Genomic DNA, 21,102 nt, shown 5'->3' with positions numbered 1-21,102 from the left:
TTCCTTACTTTTATTATGATAGGGACCCCTATCATCCCTTAAGCTCACTATGACTTTCCCATTGAGATGGGACTTGATTTCACCTGTATCAGATTAATTTTCCAGAAATTATTAGATGTTTTTCTACATGCTCTTCTCTACCCTTATTCTCTGTTGTCATGGATAAAAGACTATTTTTTGTACTTTGAATGCTCTATTATTCTCTCTTTAAGATAAACAAAGCAAGGGGCTGGGGATTTAGCTCAGTGGTAGAGCGCTTACCTAGGAAGCGCAAGGCCCTGGGTTCGGTCCCCACCTCCGAAAAAAAGAACCAAAAAAAAAAAAAAGATAAACAAAGCAAAAACAAAAACATTACAGTGGAATACTTGAAAAGTTACTGTTTAGTGCTGTTTCTTTCTTTTATTTTTACAAGTCTTAAGAAGGCAAGCTTTGTCCAAAAGTCCAATTAGAGTTATATAGTAGGAGGGTTCATATCGATATTGATACCTTTATTTTTTTCAATTTCATATTAGTTATCCTGGGCAAAAGTTTATGAGATTTATTGATTTTGGTTTTAAAAAGCCAGATGTTAGGCTGTTCATTTTCTGTGTTTTCTTTACATTTCAGGATTTTTTCCCTCTAATTTCATGTGATTTATTCTTTTGGTTTTGTTTTTATTTGTTTGGGTTTTGGGGGGGAAGATTGGTTGACTGGTTGGTTTTGGGTTTGGTTTTGCTTTGTAATTTTTCTTTGTGATCTGCTCTAATTTTGATTATTTTCATCTTGCTCCTACCTGCTCATTTTCTCCCCTACCTCCCGTGATTTGCTAATATGGAATAATAGCTTGCCACTAGTTTTTTCTTTCCTATGCATCTAACACTTTGTATTTCCCACAAAACACAACTTTTGCTACATTCTACATTTTTCTTTTTTTCAACTGAAAATAGATTCTTTTCTTATAAAATATATCCTGATTATAGCATCCCCTCCTTGACACCCCTCAGTTTCTCCCCATCTTCGCTCCCATTTCTGTCTACTTCCTTTCTGTATCTTGATAGAAAAGAAGGGGCTTTGAAGAGAAAGCAACCAAACATAACAAAATAAAATAAGGTAAAGGAAAAACCATGACATCAAAGTTCAACATGGCAAACTAACAGAGGGGAAAGAGTCCCAAGAGCAGCCAAAAGGGCCAGAGACCCACTTATCCTAAGTGTCAAGAGTCATGATATAGCTAATAGCTATAACATATGTGCACAGAACCTGGTGCAGACTCACGAAGGACTGTGCTTGTTGCTTCATTCTCTGTGAGCTCATGTGTGCCTTGCTTCATTGATTCAGAGAGCCTTATTCTCCTTGTGAGCTCAATACCCCCTGGGTCTTCCAATCATTTTGCCTTCTCTTTCATAAGATTCCCTGAGCTCTGATGGAAGGGATTTGATGGAGACCTCCAAGTCTGTCTCTCCGTAGTGTCTAAATGTGGCTCTCTGCATCTGTTTCCATCTGCTACCTGAGGAAGACTCTCTGATAATGACTGGATAAGGCACTGATTCTTAGGAATAAATTTATTGATTTTTTTCTTTAGAGCAGTAGTGATTAGTTTTGCCCTTGATCTCTGAGCTATCAGTCACTGGTTCTTGGTTACCCAAGCAGTGTAGGGTTCCCTCTCATGGAGTCATCTTAGATCAAATCAGACAGGATGGACTTTAAGCCAAAGGTTTTGTGGCTGGGTTGGTGTCCATATTTCTCTTTAAGTCTCTTGCAGAGTTACCTTCTTGCACCGAAGATACTAGAATGTAGGGGTGGGGGCTCCACGTAGGCACCAGCTAAACTCTCCATCTTAACTGTGTGGTGTGAGCATTGTCCTCAGCAATCGGATCCTTCCGTCAGCTTGTTGAGAGTGACCTTTGTCTTCGCAACAGCTTGGTTGTTTTGTGATTTCCATAGACCCTTGCCTTGGCCAACAACTCAATTGAATACAACTGAGTTCTGCCACTGGAAGCGTTGCCTGGCTACAAGAGATGGTCAGTTGATGTTCCATATCCCCCATTAGTAGGAGTCTTCACTAGTATCACTCTCATAGTTTCCAAAAATTTTCTATCATGCTAGGTTTCAACATCAAACCCAAGTGTTCCCCTTCCCAATTCCAGACAGCTTTCCCCACACTCTCTGCTTTCCCTGGATCCCACTCCTAATATCACTACACATATCTGTTCCCACCCATTCCCAGTCTACCCATAAAATTTATTCTATTTCCAACACCCAGGGAGATCACTGCATTCCTGATAGACTCTGGGTTTACAGATTGTAACTTGGATATTATTTCATTACTGGCTATTATCCCCTTTAAGTGAATACATACCATAAGTATCTTCTTGGGTCTGAGTTACTTTCCTCAGGATGACTTTTTCTGGTTCCATCATTTGCCTGCAAATTTCATGATGCTATTTTTTAAAGAAAACATCTAGGGTTTGTTTTGTAAATATACCACATTGTCTTTATCTGTTATTCTAATGAAGGACATTTATGTTGCTTCCACTTTCTGGCTACTATGAGTGATACCTCAGTAAATGAGCTTGAGCAAGTTTTCTTGCAATAGGATGGGGCATCCTTTATAGTCCATGCTCGAGTGGTATAGCTCAAACTTAGGTAGATTGATTCCTAACTTTCAGAGGAATAGACATATTGATTTCCATAATGGCTACATAACTTTTCACTCCTACCAACAATGGGGAGTGCATCCTCGTTTCATATCCACAGTAGCATGAGCTGTCACTTGTTATTGCTTTTAGCCATTCTGACAGGTGTTAGATAGAATCTCACAGCCATTTTCCTTTGTATTTCCTTGATCGTTAAGCTATTTAACTCTTTTGCAGTGACTCTTGGCCATTTGGGATTCCACTGTTGAATATTGTTTAGATACGTACTCCATTTTTAGTTGAATTCTTTGTTGTTCTTTTATATCTAGCTTCTTGAGTTTTATATATTTTATGTATTAGTCCACTCTTGGAAGTGGGCTGAATAAAAACCTTATACCATTCTGTAGACTACTACTATGTCCAATTGTTGGTGTCCTTTGTCTTACTGATTTTTGTTTTATGAGGTTATTATGTTTATTAATTATTAACCTGTGCTATAGGTATTCCATTAAGAAAGATGTCTCCTGTGCTAAAGCATTCAACTCTATTCTCTTACTTTCTCTTCTATGAAGTTTATTTTGTCTAGTTTTATGTTGATATCCTTGATCCATTTGGAGTTGAGTTTTATACATGGTGATAAATTCAGATCTATTTGTATTCCTCTATATGCAGATATCCAGTTTGACCAGCACCTGAACATGTCTTTCTTTCTTCCAGTGTTTATTTCTGACTTTTTGTCAAAGACCAGGTATTCATATATGTGTGGTTTTATGTCTGTGTCTCTGGTTTGATTCCATTGATCGACATGTCTGCTTTTATGCCAATACCATACTGTTTTTTTTAAACTATAGCTCTGTAGTACAACTTGAAATCGTGTATGATGATACCGTCAACATTTCATGGTTTAGGATTGTTTTAGCTATCGTGTTTTTTTTTCTTTTTCCACATCATGTTAAGAATTGCTCATTTAAGATCTGCAAAGGATTATGTTGAAATTTTGATAGGAGTTGCATTGAGATGAGGAGGGCAACAGGGATGGTAATCATGTGTGGACTAGAGAGAGCTGAGAGTGAGAATCTGTGCTAGAGGGACATCTCTGGTGACTACTGGAGGACTGGGACAGGAAGGATACAGGGAGTCTATGGGGGTGACCTTAGATGAGATTCCAACCAGAGTGGCCCCCTCCTTTAGCAAGGCAGGACTTCCAGAGGAGGGAGGGGGGTCACCATTCCAAGACATGATTATATCCACTTCACTAATGTTAATGCTGTCAGAACTAAATACATCATTGGTATTTTTCTCCTTCTCTTGTTCATTTTCTTCCCAGCTCTGTGTGTGTGTGTGTGTCTGTGTGTGTGTGTGTGTGTCTGTGTGTGTGTGTATGATAAATATTCCAAATTCAGGTCAACAGACTTGCAGAACAAGAAGTTTTACCAATCCCTAATATTAACATTTTCAAGAAATTTCTATTAGTTTAATTAATAATAAAAATAAGTTTATATTATCTACATTATTACATCTCAAAATGTTTCCCTTCTGCTAGTTTTTATTCTGGTATACATAAATGTGAAAGTTATTTTTCTTATATTTGGAAAAGTGTATTTCATTGTTTCTTGTTAATATTGATACATGAAAGAAAAGACTTTTGTTTGACTGTGAAAGGAGTGTTTTCTTCTTGGTTTTATAGAAAAGTTTTCTGGTTACAGAGCTCACTGTTAGTATTTTGGGTTTGTTTTATTTTAACACATTAAATATGTCTCTATTTTTTCCTGCTGTCATGGTTTTGAAAACAGAGTCTATTGTACTTCTTATCCTTGCTCAGTTTTAAGTAGGCTGTCACCTTCATTATCCCTATGCTTGCTCTCATATTTAATTGTGTCATTAATTTTGTTCAGTTTGAATATCATAGTGTATTGTGTGAGTGTGTATTTGTGTGTTTGTGTGTGTGTGCATGCGTGTGTGTGTTGAGTGTGTGAGTGTGTGTTTGTGTGTGTGTGTGTAACCATGCACACACAATTCTTCCTTACTAACCCCTGAGGTCCTTTTATATGAAGCCTGTGAATTCTATCACTAATTTTGAAATATTCTCTAGTAATAATGCTTTAAATCATTCTTCTTGTATAATCTCTATTACCTCTCTTTCTTGGATTCCAATTATGTATAAATCATACATTAGAAATTGCTGCATATTTGTTTTTCCCCTGGGCATAGTAGCAGAGGCAAGCAGATCTCTAAGTTCAATGCCAGTCTGCCTGGTCTATAAAATGAGTTTCAGGCCTTCAGGGCTATATAGAGAAACCCTGTTTCATTGATAGTAAGCAAACAAGCAAACAAACAAACAACAACATAAAGGTTTTATTGCTTTGTAAGCTGTTCTGCCAAATTTCTATTGGCGTATTTTCAAACTCATTCATTTCTCCTTGGCCAAGTCCAGTTTATTGATAAACTCAGCAAAAGAACTTTTTAGCATTGTTAAAATGTTTTGATCCATAACAGTTTCTTCTGATATTGTGTGTGTGTGTGTGTTTGTACAAATATTAGAGGTTGACATAAAGTATTTAATATTTCACAACTTTTTGAATAGGGTCTCTCACTAAATCTTGAGTTCATGGATTTGTCTAGACTGGCTGAACAGCAAGTTCAAGGATCATCCTCTGACTCCCAGATCCTGGCATTGTTTTTTACATGTGTGTTCTATGTATTGACCTCAGGTTCCTGGCCTATTTGATATTTTTATAAATGTTTTATATAGCTCTCTATATAACTACCACCTGTTTTTATATTGTCTACTTGGTTAAAGCCTTTAATTTTCTACATCATAACCATGCTCTCTCACATCTCGCATCTCTAATTCAAATGCTTTCTTTAACAAGGTATTTATTATTACAATATTTTGCATAGCGTGACCTGTAATTTTATGAAATATTACAAAATTAGAGTGAGGCAAATAAACTTTTAGTGTAATTTTATACTGCTCTGTATAGGATTTCAGTTGTGTTTAATATTTCAGATGCATAAAGCTTCCAGAGACTTCTTAACACATCTAGTTGTACTTTTGTATCCCCTGTTGTCTTGAGAATTTGCTGAGACAGCCTTTAATGGAGTCCATGTATTGCAACTCTTTCTGCTATGATAATTGTTAAAATAGTGAAGACTTGTTGGTATGCAGAGAAAGTTTGGAACAGGCAAAACACGCTATAATCCACCAGTACCCTTTGTGCCTTAGAATGGATTTTACCTTGTTCTGACCTCTCCATAGATGAGACTTTAAGGCTTCAAGTACTAGACTTCTCAATGGTTTGTCCCATGGACTCAGATAAAGCTCCGGTCCAGTCTAGTCCCTTACAGAATATGTCATTGTCTGTGGACAATTCTTTGGACATATTTCAAGATAGATGTACCATTACAATATCCAGAAATGAGCATGTATATGTTTGTGGGATGTGGGGATCTTTGGCTCTTCACTTTGAGAATCTCATGATTAATAAGAACAATGTTTTCCAAGACATATTCCCCAGAGTGAGAACTTACCTGCCGCTGTCATGTCCAGGAGTTTCTCACAGTCTAGCCCACACTCAGCCTCCACTAAGTTTTTAAGTTAACAATTCAGTATTCACCCTACTTGTTCCAATGCCTTCCAGGTAAGCTGATTTCCACTGTGAGTTTCTGTGGTTACCTCTCCCTCTGGATATGAGGATTTGTTATTGCCTATCCCTCTGAATTTTGGTGTTCTGTTTGGTCTTACAACCTCAATTTTCTGACAGTTCAAGCAAGTCACTTATTTTCTGTTTATTCTTCTTTTTTCTTACTGTAAGGGCAGGAATGATAATTTTCAAGCTGTTTATACACCTGAGATAAAACTAGGATTCTCAGAACCCTTCTCTTTTCCCCTGTGAACTGCCTGCCTTTCTTTCAAAGCTATGGATTTATGCAAACTGAGGTTAGAAAAGGCAGACTTAAGAAAGGCAAGGCTAAACTAAGAACAGATCTCTGGTTAATCCATTTCTCCCTGTTCTCTGTTACTGGAATAAGTTTATTCTCTTGGCATTCAACCTAAATACTAATTTGGTGGGAAGCCCTGAGGTCTTTTTCTATAACTCTGTTGATATCCTCAACACCACCTGCCAAGGAGTGGAGTTCGTTAATGCAAAATCCCCTTGTTAAGATACGATGTTCTATTTTTCTTTCCTCTATTTTTCTCTTAATTCCCAAGCCCTCCTCTTTCTCTTAAATATATAAATTGAGAATATTTTGATTCATTTTCTTAGTTGTATTTAATATATTTTACTCTTAATTTAAAAGTATCATGACTAATAATAATTGTTGTTTCAGAAGATACTGCTTTCCTTTGATCCTCCTCGACCGAGATCTCTTACAATACTTCTGCACTTTCTTCTACTTCAGTGAATCAAAAGCCTGTGTGTGTGTGTGTGTGTGTGTGTGTGTGTGTGTGTGTGTGTGTGTGTAATAAATACTCCATCGGTGGTATAGTTTATTCACTGACACATATTCTCTGTTCTTTGAATAGTTGTGAGCTTCTGCATGAACATCCATTGAACTTCTCTGATGAATGTCTGACAGCTATATAAGTCAGTTGGTAGAGTAACATGAATTTAGAGGGTAGTTTGACCATATGCCCATTTAGCAGAACAACAGTAGTAGCTTTACCTCTTGGGACTGTAAGGTTTCTAATCATGGGTTCTTATTCAGATTTACAGTATTCACTTTATGTTTTCATCCTATAGAATATGCCTTAAATCCGATCCTAACCCACTGGTTACTACCATGATCATTCCCTATTACACACATGGGCATACCTTGCCAGATCAGTCTTTATGGTAGCTCATTGCATTCTCAATGTGGTAAGACTGTTGATGGCACCTCTCCTTTAGCAACCAGAATAGAGCTTTTCATTATCGTATTAGCCAGCAATTGTAGGGATAGAGGCTTTCATTACCATATAAACCAGAAATTATAGCATAAATGTCCTTGACATACCAACTAGATTTCTCCATGTCCTATAACCAGTGTGTGTACTGTCTTTTGCAATAAGTTTTAATCATGAAGGTCTTGTATGAAACCAAATTAATGGCAAAGTCTGTATTTTTTTTGAGTAATTTCTGGGGCATGTAGACCAACAATTCAAGGGGAAGTATCTCACAATGGACCAGCTTTTCACTTAGCAACCTGTGGCTTCTAGTAAGATGACATTTGCATAGAAATTTGAAGAGAAAATTTATAGTTCAAGAGTTGACAGTTGTTTCCAAAATTATTCATAATTTTTATATGGTAAGCAAAAATATAGATCTTTGCTTTCATGTTAAAGAACAAAGTAAAAGGACCTGAGAGGAAGATGGTCAAGCCTCAGATTTTGTTACTTTTGATGGAATTATCTGCATTTATCACATATTGTTTGACTTCTAGAAAGATGACTCAGTGGTTAAGAATACTTGATGTTCATTGGTGAGGATCTGAGCTTGAATCCCAACACCTAGATAACAGTCTGAGCATGGTTTCACATGTAACCTAAACCTCAGTGCTGTAGTGGACAATAGAGATATCACTGGGGCTTCTGGATGCAGTTACTGGGAAATATGCATTGAGGATACAGGGAGAGACCCTGAGTTAACGGAAGAAGGCAGAAAGTGGTATACAGTTGATGCTCCTTACTCCCTTCTGGTGTCTCTACATGTCTATCCTTACACTAAGTATTACTTTAGTTACTATTATATCCTAATCATCATAACTGGTGAATTATAACTCAAACAAATTCTTCCTCTTAAGCTTGCAATAAAACCCTACAAAATAACAATTAAAATACATACTTTCATAGTCTGTGTTTCTAGAACTTATTTTTTCTGGATCAAAGAGTTGCTTAAAAGACCAAATCACCTTTACTCATAACATTCTTTTATTCTCCAGAGGGGAAAAAAACAACAACAAGGTATATGATGAAAATAGCAAAGAATTCTGTCACAGGGAACTCATCCAGGAAACAGAGCTCCTGAGCCTTCACTTAAAATACTTTAAAGGAAGAGTAAACCCATCAGCATATCATAGGATGACACTTTCTGAAGAAAAATTAATAATAATAACACTAAAGAGAGCCATATAAATTCTGAATGTCCTTGGATTCAATTTGGCATTACATGAAGCAATCTTTTATTATTTTACCCATGTAATAAACACTGATAAAACTTTGCATTTAAAAGGTACTAAACCTGATACTGTACACCATAATTCTCAGTTTTATAGCCATTGAAAGAAAATACTACAGAGATTGAACAAGACAGGTAGACAAATGGTAAAAGAGATGTTATTAAATCTTCTAATTCAGGAACAAAAGAACTGCTGTTCCTAAAGATTCCGCTGTCTAGATGGCCAAGCATCATATTTAACAGGGAGGACTCAGAATCAAGTTGTCTTCCCCTTCCCTGTTCAAAAGCTACAATTAGAAGTGCAGGGAATGATGGGTGAGGATTCTGATTATTAAATTCTGTAGTTATGATAGCAGGAATTTATCCAAAATTTGTTTCTGACCTTTCTTGATCTCAGGTTAACTTATTGATTCTCTACCTGCTTCATTATAATCCAGTCTTATGGAAAGGAAAGCATCAAGTAGCCATGAGTTTCATCATAGGACAACGGCTTCCATCCCTTCCAAAGACATTACAGAAAATTCACTTTCTAGATTTTCTGCCTCATGTAAGACTCAGAAGGCTCATGCATGCAAACACTAGGATTTTTGTTGTTGTTGTTGTCACAAGGTACATGATTGGGAGATGGGAAGAGCAGCTTCTCCAGTAAAATGAATGTAGTTTGATCTGCTATTGGGAGTTTTCAAATAGGCTGAGGTGATTCTTTAGGCTCTGGGCCTTCCTGTGTCTGTATACATCTGAACTATCAGCACCATTCGCCATGAACATCTCTTCCAGCCTCACCTTCATCATCACTACCACACGGTCATCAACATTGTCACCCCCATAAGCATTAACTATTGTGCTTTATCCAAGATCAAGTGCTTTTTGCTTATTAGTCTATGCATTTGCCATATCACCATGGTATAGGAGTTAACCTTTATCTTCTTTTAACAAATGAAATGTAAGGAAAAGAAGGTGATTTATTCAGAACTACGCAGTTTTAAAGTTGTTGAACCAGAAGGGAAATAGAGGCACCTTAACTCTAGAAACCTTAGTGTTATTCACTAGCTTAAGACTCCTCTTGAAGACCAAATTTGAGCGTCATATACAACACTATGCAAAGGTCTGGTTTCACACAGGCAGATTTGCACTCACCTAGATGCTAACTCAAGCATAATGTGGTTTTGCAACAAGCTAGCTCAGGAATTTAGCGTGGAAATACCTTTCAGAGTATGTAGGATAATATCTTTTGTATAGAACTTTCTTTTAAAAAATGGGAAACTTTAAAATTTACCAAAGCATCCAAAAATGATACCAAGCAAAGGGTTGATCTCATAGAAATAGAATAGAACACTGGTTATTAAAGCTTGAAAAGTGGGTAGATAAGGGAGGGATATAAAAGTACTGATTAGCACAGGCAGATGGATAAGAGGAACACCTGCTGACCTACATCATGATAGAATAGTGATGGCCAAAAATAATTAATTATATATTATATAAAAGTAGCTAGTAGAGAGGGTTGTGAACATTGCCAACACAAATAAATGATAAATATCTGAGATGATGAATATATCAGTTCCCCTGATCTAATCACTAGACTTTCTATCTGTGCATTGAAATGTCACACTGTACCTCATACATACATATAATTGCTGTGTCAATTAAAAATATAAACTATATCTTTCCAAAGAAAATGATGCCATAGCATTAGATGCTGGCATCTACCAGCATAAAAAGCACCTTCCTGCAAACATTCCTGAAAGCTTCATGATGCTCTCTTCCCGTGTCCTTCTCAAAACCAGAAAACCTCTTTATACCCACAAAAGGCACAGTCTTCCCTGGGCAAAGGAGAAGGGGAATGGGATGGGCAGATCACAGACAGGAGAGCAGGAAAGGGTACAACAACATTTTAAATGTAATCAGGGGAAATGGACCTGTTTAGGAAGGTTCTTTGGAGCAACTCACATCTATGTTGACTGGAAATCAGCAGTTGAGTTCATAGGTCAGCAGTGGTGGCTCAAACCCTTCACGGATATAATAACTGTTCCGTTCAGTATTCTGGAGAGCAAACAAGAATCAGCAGCGGTGGCACTACCTAGCAGAGACAGCCAGGCCTCAGCCTCAGCTAAAGTCAGCAGGAAGGACCAGGAGGAACTCCAGGAATTCTCAGCTGGGCCTCTCTCAGCAAACTGGAGACCAACCCATATTGCACAGCTAGCTCTGTAAGCAAGCCTAGCCAAGCCCCTAATCATTCTCCCTCCAAATATCAAGTTTTCTCAGCACGTGTGTCTGTACCAGCTGGCATCACTCTGCCAATCAAATGGAGGAAGCAGCAAGAAACTGCAGCACACCACCAGAAGTGTTTTGATGCATTTCTCTCTGTGGAGTCTTGACAAATGGAGCTCAACTACAAAATGTAAGGCAGACCAATACATGCATGTCATTAACAAAGAATGCTTCATCTCATGTCCTTTCATGTACGTGCTTTAGCAAAAGATCCTTTCTCCTGTGTCTGCTTCAGTGAAAAGCTCCTTCACGTGTTTGCCTTAGCAAAACATCATCAAACACAACTGACTTTCCAAAGAACCCTTAAGTTTCTACCTCACCAATCTTTTATTGCTCTAAGGATAAAGGAAGATTATCTTGTTTCCAAGATCAAGTAACAATATGTCATTTATTATCCTTCTGATTTAAAGTTTTATTATCTTACTTTTATTTATTGCAGTTGCAATGGCATGTTTCATTCTAAATACAGTCTTCTGTTCCAAACACTGCATTGCCCACAGTAGAAATCCGTAAACACGTTTTTGAAAAAAAAATAAATGCATGTTGAATGTAACGTCTCTGATGATATGGAGCTGTAACAACAAGATTTTATGGAGAGGCCAATAACAAGAAATAGTCGTAAAGCAACTGAGCGCTTGGCATTGTGTCTAAGCAAGGAGAGGGACATGGAATTCTTGATACTTACTTCCATAGAGTTTTGCCAAAAGCATGTGAAACTCCTCAAATCCTCGTGGAGATGCTTTAAAAAATGTGGATTCATTTCAGTGGAAGCATCTGAAAGCTTGATTCATGATCTGGACAAAAATAAAGCCAAGTCGCAGGGAGCAACGGGAGAGGTAAAACGTAAACGTGCTGGAGATTGTGTTAGGAAACTCTCCTGGAGAGATGAAATTCCTTACCTGGTAGCTTTCAACTCCAATTCTCGGTCTTTCCCTCTTATCCTGGGTTTGCAGACATCCTAGCAGAGGATAGGACACCGGGAGAGGGGCTTAAGTGATGTCTCAGTGGTGAAGAACATCAGCTGCCCTCAACAGGATCTGTATTTGATTCCCAGCATTCACACAGCACCTCATGTCAGTCTCTAATTCCAATCCCCGGGCTGCCTCGTACTAACTTCCATGGGCACCTATTTGTGTTTCACAACCATAATGCAGTCAAAACACCCAAATACAAGTAATTTTAAAACAAAATGCTATTCAGGCGTGTGTGTGTGTGTGTGTGTGTGTGTGTGTGTGTGTGTGTGTGTGTCTAAACCTTCTACAGACTCCTTCATAGTTGTGAGAGACAAAGGAGAACACCAGCCTCAGGGCTCCTCTCCCATCAGTATCTGAATCTCAGCTTCCTTTTCTGGACAATTAAACATTAGATAATCTAGAAGACAGAAATTTTAGTATTAGCATCAGGAAAAAATTAGATATGAATCAGAACATAAGCATGCATACACATAAACATTATACATATACCTTCTCACCTACACACACACACACACACACACACACACACACACACATATCGTCTTCTTACCTTTATCCAAGATGCATACTTTCTTCTGCCTATCAAATTATTTGTCAAAGACATTTCATGGTCTTTTCCTAACAAGAAACAAGTGATGTACATACATATTGTCAGGGTCCAGGGAAGGGTTAAGGAAGTTCATAAAGCATTCTGGTTACACTGGAGACTTCCAGTGAGACAGGAGATTCACTTTCACCTAGACTCTACTGGATTTAAAAAAATACTTGTGGTTATTTGTATAGAGTGGCCATCCCTCTCCAGCTGACACATTCTTTCAATAAATGATCTTGACACTCTTTTTATGCCTCAGTTCCCATAGCCCCAAGAGATCTTCGCCTATCTGCAGCCTTAAATAATATTCTTGTCAGCCACAAAAATGCTTGCTTTCTAATACTATGAAATCTACACGCAGTGCGCTGTCCCTTTTTTCCTTCTCACTCTTTTGCTTTTTCATACTCAGCCAGGGATGGTTATTTTTATGACTCCTTTATTTTATTCTAAAGTTTAAACTTCTTTCCTTTCTTTCCACATACAAGTCTCCAGGGTTGAAATGAATCATAGCTCTTTGTTTGCTCAGCATCCCCTCTTGTCTCTTTGGAGAGGCCCTCAGAATCTCCTATCTTCCATAAGCTGTTGTGAAATACGGTGACATGAAATGTCTTTCATATTTAATTTTCCAAATTTAATAAAATGCATCTCTCTCTCTCTCTCTCTCTCTCTCTCTCTCTCTCTCTCTCTCTCCTTGCCTGACCAAACAACTCCCACCTCACAAATAACCACACAAGTTGGAAATGTACTTAGAAACCTTTTTTTGCTGGGTTTTATGCCTTTGTTGTCCTAGTAGCAAGTATGTGTGGATAGATTTGATAGATAGATTTGTACAAAGCATAGTACATGATTTCTAACCCACATAGTTTTGCTATGATTCTTGGGTATTTCTGCTGAGCAATCTATGGTGGTCCAATTGGTTTTCCTTATCTTTTCTCCATGTATGCAAGTTGGAACGCTCAAATCTATACCTCCTGTAACCTCTTGGTATAGTGATTCTGGATTGGTATGTCAGAAACTTAGAAGGCAACAATGAGTGGACCAAATCTTACTGATAGTTGAGGATGGACTCACTATAAATCAGCTTTCTCCAGTAGCCACTCTGTGCCCAGTTTGTAGCCTCCTAGACACTAAGAGACAGCAGTAGCAGAGGAGTCTATTTGAGTGTCTTATTTCATACTTCATGCTCGACCATGGTGGCCTCTGAGGTAATTACAAGGATCTCTATCATTCTCTTCTTGGAGGTTTTGTGTATAATTCCAGGACTAAACCCAATCTACTTCCTACATCTTCGACAGATCTGGAAAGTATCTCATTTACCATAATAAACGTCCTTCTATTTAAAATACCTGGAGCTATTTCTGGCCCCTGCACTGAATGCAGATTAATCTATTGCTTCATTGCTTATTTATAAAATATGATTTACTGGGATCCTCCATGACTTGTTTCTCCTACCAGGCTCTCACAGGCTCTGCTATCTCAAGTATATGCATCCTTTTTATGCCTTTAAGAATCTATCAACCCTTCCATATCCCTGTCCCTTGGCTGTGCCATTTATGCTTTAAAATGTTATACCAACGTTCCCCCTCTTCCCTGTCTCTTTTGCTTCTCTACCCAACTCAAATGTGTTCAGGTTTTGGAGCCCTTAAAGCAAAACTACTTCTATTGCATTTTCTATGTAATTCCATTTATGTTCTTGCAATGAATTTCAGATGTGACTTTACCTCTCCTACTCTATCACTGCTTATCCTCAAGCCCCTATTCAATTTGCTCTCAAATATGTAAAAAGAAAAGGATCCTAATGACAATTATGTAATAAATGTCCAATTAGAAGCTCTTGATTATATCATCTCTGTCTATGTTATATTTAATTCACTTTCCAACCAATTGTAAATAGCAAATGCCTGTTGGCTTAAAATATTATCCAGCAACAGCTATTCATCTATCCTCATAAATAGACTTATACCTATTTCATGAATGTTTAAAGTGAGGTACCATACTTCTAACATATGTATTAGTATATGCATACATATTTGCACGAACTCTCAGAGAAAGGAAATTGAATCTAATCAGTTTGTTTGATATGGATATGAGACACAAGAGTGCTTCAACATCTAGCAGGAGGATAATAACTTAAATACTCCACTCTCATCCATTGCACTGTCATTCAAGCCTTTTGTTCTTGACAAGTTGCCATATTTTTTATTCCATATGCTCGAAGAACAGCCAAAAGTGCCTCCCTCTTTGAGAAGCAAACCTACAACATGTGACTATCATATTGTTTCTGAACATTGGTATTTCCTTTTATTAGGTTCAATCTTTGACTATGGCATGGTAAATTTTATGAGAAATCTTCAGATAACACAGAAAAGTGCTACATTTCTCCGTAAAATTTTGCTTTGTCATTTCTTATTCTGTCTGATTTTTTTCTTTAAAAAAGAAAATAGGTCTGTAATTATGAAAATGCCAAGATAACGAATATATAAAATTTGTTATTTATTAATAGAGTTTGAAGGAAACCTGATTTTTTTCTGGCACTATGTATTTTTAAGAATATAAAATTAAGTTCTTTACTATATCTTTTCATTAGATGTTATTCCAAAGTAACATAAAAGCAACTTTTTTAAACTAAAATTTATAACCACCATTATATGCTTTTATGTTTTCTTCATATGACACCCAAAGCCAAAAGTCAATAATGAATGTGAAATATTTATTAGGGATAAAGCTATAAAGGTAGACCATAACAGAAGACTGGCAGATTTTTATATTGTTTTTGTAAGCACTTTTAAGCTCTCTAAAGACATACATTTCCTCTCAAAGAAACACATACGAAATGTAGTTTTGTAGATGTGCGATTTTCACATGAAGTACACTCCAATTCACTAGCAGAACTAGAAATTATTACATGTTTGAATATGGAAGTTGGGCTTTCTCAGTTATTAGATAGTGTTAGAAATATTTGAATCAATGTGCGTAGTTAATTCTGGTGTATTTGTACTAAGTATCTATATACTTTATGCTCCCTTTGAAAGATGAATTATTGTGTTTTAATATGAAGAAATAATCTCTTCCAAAATATACATGTTCATATTTAGACATTTAATAATGCATTATCGTTATGCCCAGCTTCAAGAAATACAATGGACCTCGCTTACAAAGTTTAGCCTGTATATAAGGACTAGCGGACAATATACCTCTGAGTAATGAGATGTCTTGAGAGGAGATAAGAATTCCTCAAGCAGATTGATAAACAAGGAGAAAAGGTGTGTAGAAAAAAGGAGATATGCTTGACATTTTAATTGCAGGTGGAAGAAGTAGTGTGGGCAGATTTCTTTGTTGTGGGGAACCTCCTGCTGGTATCAAAGAAGAGAATACTTATAATTCTTATCAGCTATCAGCTACCCAAATATGGGAAAAGAGGGGGATATATATATATGTATATATATATATATATATATATGTGTGTGTGTGTGTGTGTGTGTGTGTGTGTGTCTGTTTGTGTGTATGTGTGTGTGTGTGTGTGTGTGTATTCAGGTTAATCTCTTAGACAAAGAAGCATGATATAGGATCGCTATGTTTTTTATGTAAGAGTTCATATTCCAAGCACTATCCATTGGTCACCAATGAACACATTTAATCTCTTTGATTGTGGTTGACTATTTGATTACATTTTTCAAATCTATAATGAAAAAAGAACAGTGAAAATGCAGAATGTCTGCCACACAGCAGATGAAGAGTAGCTATTGCCGTATTTTACTTGAGATTTTCTTTCCATTGTTAAAAAATTTCTTCATTCACACATTACACCCTGACCTCAGGTTTTCCTCCCTCCACTGCCCAGTGTCCCCATCTCCCCTCCCCCTTCCCAACTGACTCTCCCTTCTCTGTTTCCTTCAAAAGAAAGAACAAGCCTCTCAGACATGGCATAAAAACTTACAGTAATACTGAGTATCTGCTTTCATATTAAGGCTGGACAAAGTAAACCAACATGAGAAAAAGGTCCAAAAGCAGGCAAAACAGAGATACCCTCCCCTCCCCACACGCACACACTCCCACTGTTAAGAGTCTCAAAAGATCACCAAACTATGTAACGGTAACATACATGGAGAGGAGCTAGTTCAGACCCATGTAGGCTCATTGATTATCTTTCCAGTCTCTGTGACCCTCAGATGAGGCTTGATTACTTTATTCTATGGCCTGCCTTCTTGACCCTTCTGGCTCCTACAGTCCTCCCCCTACCCCTTCTATATGATTTCCCTAGGCCCACATAATACTTAGCTGTGGACCTCTGCATCTGCTCCCATCAATTGCTAGATGACACCTCACTGATAACAATTTGCCTAGAGACTAATCTATGAGTATAGCAGAATAGAATTAGGAATTATTTCATTGACTGGTGTTTGTTTGTTTGTTTATTTGTTTGTTTGTTTGTTTGTTTTGTTCTGGCCAGTAGTGTTTGGTTCTATTCTGGATCTCTGGGCTTTCCAGTCCCTGGTTCATGGCCATCCAGTCAAGTCAAGGTTCCACCTTGTGGCACGGTACTCAAGTCAGACTAGTCATTGGTTGACTACTCTCACAACTCTGTCCCATCATTACCCCAGCACATCTTGCAGCGTGGCATGTTAAACTCATAGCTATTCATGGCAAATGTGTATAATGCCAGAATAGATAAAAATAAAATGAAACTTGCATCAAAGGTTGACAAAACAAAACGGTGCATGGTAATTTTAATCTGTAATCACTACTGTGATAAGGTGAAAGTCAAAAGAAAAGAAATCAACTTTAAGTTGGAAAATTAAATTAAATTTTACAAAAAGCTGGAGCAGGGTGATTGACCAATGGAAACCATCTGGCCTTGCTAACTGGCACTTACGGGATTTTAGGCTCCTATTTTCACATAGAGATAGAAACAAGAAATGTGCTGTCCTGTATTTTCTAGAAAGGTAAGCTATTTTGGCAGATTTAGTTCTTCTCAAAGAAGCACTTAAAGGGAGGATAAGTTCATGTAAGTCACATAGCCAGGAGCTGTGAGAAGATGTGTCCATGCTTATCTGTCTGAATCTGTATAGGTCAAGGCTAAAGGCTAGCAGGGCAAAGGTTTCAAAGAAACTGGATGGACTACACACTTATAAGAATCTTTCTCTTCTTAAACAGAAATACAGGAAAATTGCTCAGATAATTTATGATAAACTTGCTTAGATAAATATAAACACTCTTGATTGTATTTAGAGGCAAAATTCTTAACATATGTAGTCATTCCATGAAGTTTAGGAAACAACAGTTATATTTTCTTGGTATTTTAGGAAGGTAATTAAAATCACCTTTATTTTAAAATAAATATTGACTCAGGAAGTTTCAAAGAAATTCATGGAAGAATTCATGTACACTTCATCCAACTTTTCTCAATGGCAACACTCAAAATAGCCATAAAATTTCAAATCCAAGAAAGTGACATTGGTACAATCCACAGAGCATATGGCGCGGTGATTTCTGCTGAGGTTTAGTTTCTGTAGGAAACTTGGGACTCTGACTCCACAGTGATAGTTGACTGCTAAAACTCATAGAAGAATCCACTTGACATTATTTTCCCAGGGCGAGCTTGGTTACTCAAACTTGCCATCAGACTGTGCTGATATCAACCACTCCCACATTGTATTCCAAGCTCATCTTTCTCCTCCTCCTTTTCTATCACTTTCTTTTCATTTTTTTTGCCTCAATATAATTTCAGAATCACATAAAATTCACAAGAACTTTACTATAGAAATTCATATGTGTGTATGAATACATATATGTATGCACTTAGTGAAAGAAGAGACCAGGACGTCAAAGGAGAGAGGGGATGGGTATGTAAAAGGGTTTGAATAATGGTAAGGTAAGGGAGAAATATTGTAATTAAATTATAATCTCAGAAATGACAAAAACGACAAAAAGGTTGTAAGAAATTTACAGTGGGATTCTCATAAGGAATCCAGATTCTCCAAATAGTGACTTATTTTCATGTCTATTTTTCTCCTACCTCTTCTTCTCTATCACCATCTATGAACATATATACACAAATAGAAACACGTGCACGTAACAAGTCATAAATACTTCCCCTTCCTTCTTATTTTATAGCACAGAACTTTAAAAAAGCCTGGTTATTTCTTAAGTAAAGGGAATATTTACTATATACAAACATTGCATTCTCCTAGAAGAATACCTTTTTATTCTAACATAATGATACTCCGGTGAAATTACTACTAGAATTGGTAGGGTGACCCTGGATCCTGTCCGTCCTCATCAGTTAGTCCTGCCTTTCCTCCTCAACAGGACAATTAAAAACACAGTTCCTGGTGAAAAGGGGCACATTAGGAAGAGGATCTTCATTCAGTCCTATGCCCATGGTCTTAGTGTTGGCATTTGCTTCAGGTTATTGGGAGAACTATAGGTTGTCAATACTGTGTGAAGTTTCTTTTGGGGAGATCACTTCCTCTGGTGACTGGTGAGTATCTCTGGTATAGGTCTTCAGCCTTTTCCTTCTAGGAGGAAATGTTGGGGAAAATCCAATTTCCTGGCAGGAGGAAGTTGGGGGGAAATGTCACCTTTGCAGTAGCCAGTGGAATTTAAGAACCTCTCCTTCACCTGCCAGGAGGGTTATTCAGATAGCTATGAGGGAAATCAACAGCTGATTAGAAGGTTGGGATACTCAGTCTCAGCTCTGCTATTCAGGAATGAAAGAAAGGCTGGAGATTCCATAACTGTTTGTCATGCATACATGAAGAATACTTTGAATGGTCACTTGTAGCAGAAATGACAAGGCCACCTCTATCCAGGGGCCACACAACTGCAAAAGCAATCCCTGCAGGAGGACCTAACTGAAGACTGCCTGAGAGACCAAGGATTGCTGGCATAGACAATGCCAGCCATTTGAGAACTGCTGTTTAGAAGAGATGCTTTCTTGAGACCAATGGCACGTGGGTGGAGGGTATTAAAGGAACTTGCAGCAATGTTCAGATGAGCTTTTCTCACCTGCTCCCAGAGTCTGTGTCATTGACTCTGTAACTCCTCACCTCCAATCCCTCAGGGCAGGTAGAGTCTAGTCCAGGGCACAGGTATCAGTCACTGAATCACAAGGTTCAGGGAGCTCCTGAAGTACCTGACACATGGTATTTCCTGGAGTTTTGTGATCTCATGAGACACAGACCTTTAACAAAATTTCCCATCCCTCTGGCCTTATGTGGTTACTCACCTAATTGCTGTATGGGAAACAGATGAACACACATGTAGTGTTTCCTTGAGTTGTGTCCTAGACTAAACATTAAAATCAAAGTGGAGGTGGGAGCACCTGCAGTGATAGATGGCCAGTCTGAAGTATGGGCCCCAATCTGGGCCTGTAACAAGTCCCTGAAGTAGAGAGACAGTATGGTGGGACCGAGACCTCAGTTGATGACATCCACACTGACTCTCGTTAGCATCAGAACTGAGTGAAAAGTGAAATGCCCTGCCAGCCTTTCCCAGAAAACCAGATGACGGGAAGACAAGTCATGAGTGCAGACTTCCCTCAAATACTACAGTGTTTACCACTAAACAACAATGCTCTTTTGCTAAATCAAAAACAGTTCTAAACTGAGGATGCCAGCATTGAGACAATGCTATCATACACTCCATGGACTATTCAATTCTATCCTTTATAGCAAACATATTCAGTTATCGTGGTTATCATACCTATTTAATCTGCAGCAATTCTCAATGTTCCTTTTTCTTCCATGGCACTGACATTGTTTAAGAGAACAGGCTAGATAGTCTTTCAAATATCTATCACTTTAGTTTTGTCTGTTCCTTCCTGGTGTGTAGATTGAAGATACGCATTGTTAGCAAAAGATACTACCATAGAAATGATCCAGAGTTCTCAGAGCTTCATATAAGGAGAAGAAATTCCATTTGCTCCAGTTACTGGACATATTAACTTTGATCTACAGGAAAATATTGCTTAGAAAGATTAATGTAAAGTTATTTTTATTTATATTTGTTAGATGCAGAGCACCGAGCTCCTAACGGTAAATGCTCATCTGTTTCCTTCATTCCCTCCAATCTTTTAAGCATCGAATATTTTTTCTTGTACTTATTTATAACTGCACTACTAAGAACTGACCCTTATTATACTCTTCATTATATTGAAAAGTATTGTCCAATTTTTTCTTTGTATTCAAGTAAATTAATAGCCTTTGTCAGCAAGGATTTTTATCAGGTCCATCCTTGTACAATCTAGAAAAATAGAAGTTTCTCAATAGCTATTAATTGAGCAAGCCAGTCAATGAACAAATGAATTTTATGAGTAATAATGAAGAGTTATTATCGTCTCCATTTGATAAAGAATAATGAGGAACAGTAGTATGATTAAATTAGGACAGCAAGTTCCAAGCAGAGCAAACAATGAACACGATCAAGCTAATTTTATTTGAATCTAAGAGCCTGCTTCAGGTTAATAGAGCCCAAGAATGAAGACAGGGAAAAAA

At 37.5% G+C, this 21,102-nt stretch overlaps 1 protein-coding gene and 1 long non-coding RNA gene across 4 annotated transcripts in view; both read right to left on the bottom strand.

The window, feature by feature from the left end:
• Positions 1 to 21,102, bottom strand: part of Erich1 (glutamate-rich 1) — a gene marked incomplete at its 5' end in the record, with an annotated part of 52,793,804 nt that overhangs the window by 27,535,164 nt on the left and 25,237,538 nt on the right.
• LOC102554462 (uncharacterized) overlaps positions 10,721 to 21,102 on the bottom strand; it is a 58,512-nt gene continuing 48,130 nt past the window's right edge. The window contains exons 4-7 of one of the 4 annotated variants that reach the window (XR_015639919.1): positions 12,566 to 12,633; positions 11,941 to 11,999; positions 11,727 to 11,835; positions 11,443 to 11,613 (exon numbers count right to left, since the gene is read on the bottom strand). This is a non-coding gene — a long non-coding RNA (uncharacterized LOC102554462). Of the gene's footprint in view, positions 11,614 to 11,726; positions 11,836 to 11,940; positions 12,000 to 12,565; positions 12,634 to 21,102 lie in introns of all 4 variants that reach the window. The other 3 variants (XR_015639920.1, XR_015639921.1, XR_015639918.1) reach the window with 3 other exon arrangements.

Source organism: Rattus norvegicus, chromosome 16 (genome assembly GCF_021556685.1).
Source record: "Rattus norvegicus strain SHRSP/BbbUtx chromosome 16, alternate assembly SHRSP_T2T, whole genome shotgun sequence".
NCBI lineage: Eukaryota > Metazoa > Chordata > Mammalia > Rodentia > Muridae > Rattus > Rattus norvegicus.
The sequence above is the reverse complement of the archived record's forward strand: the minus strand, read 5'-3'. Positions and strand labels throughout refer to the sequence as shown.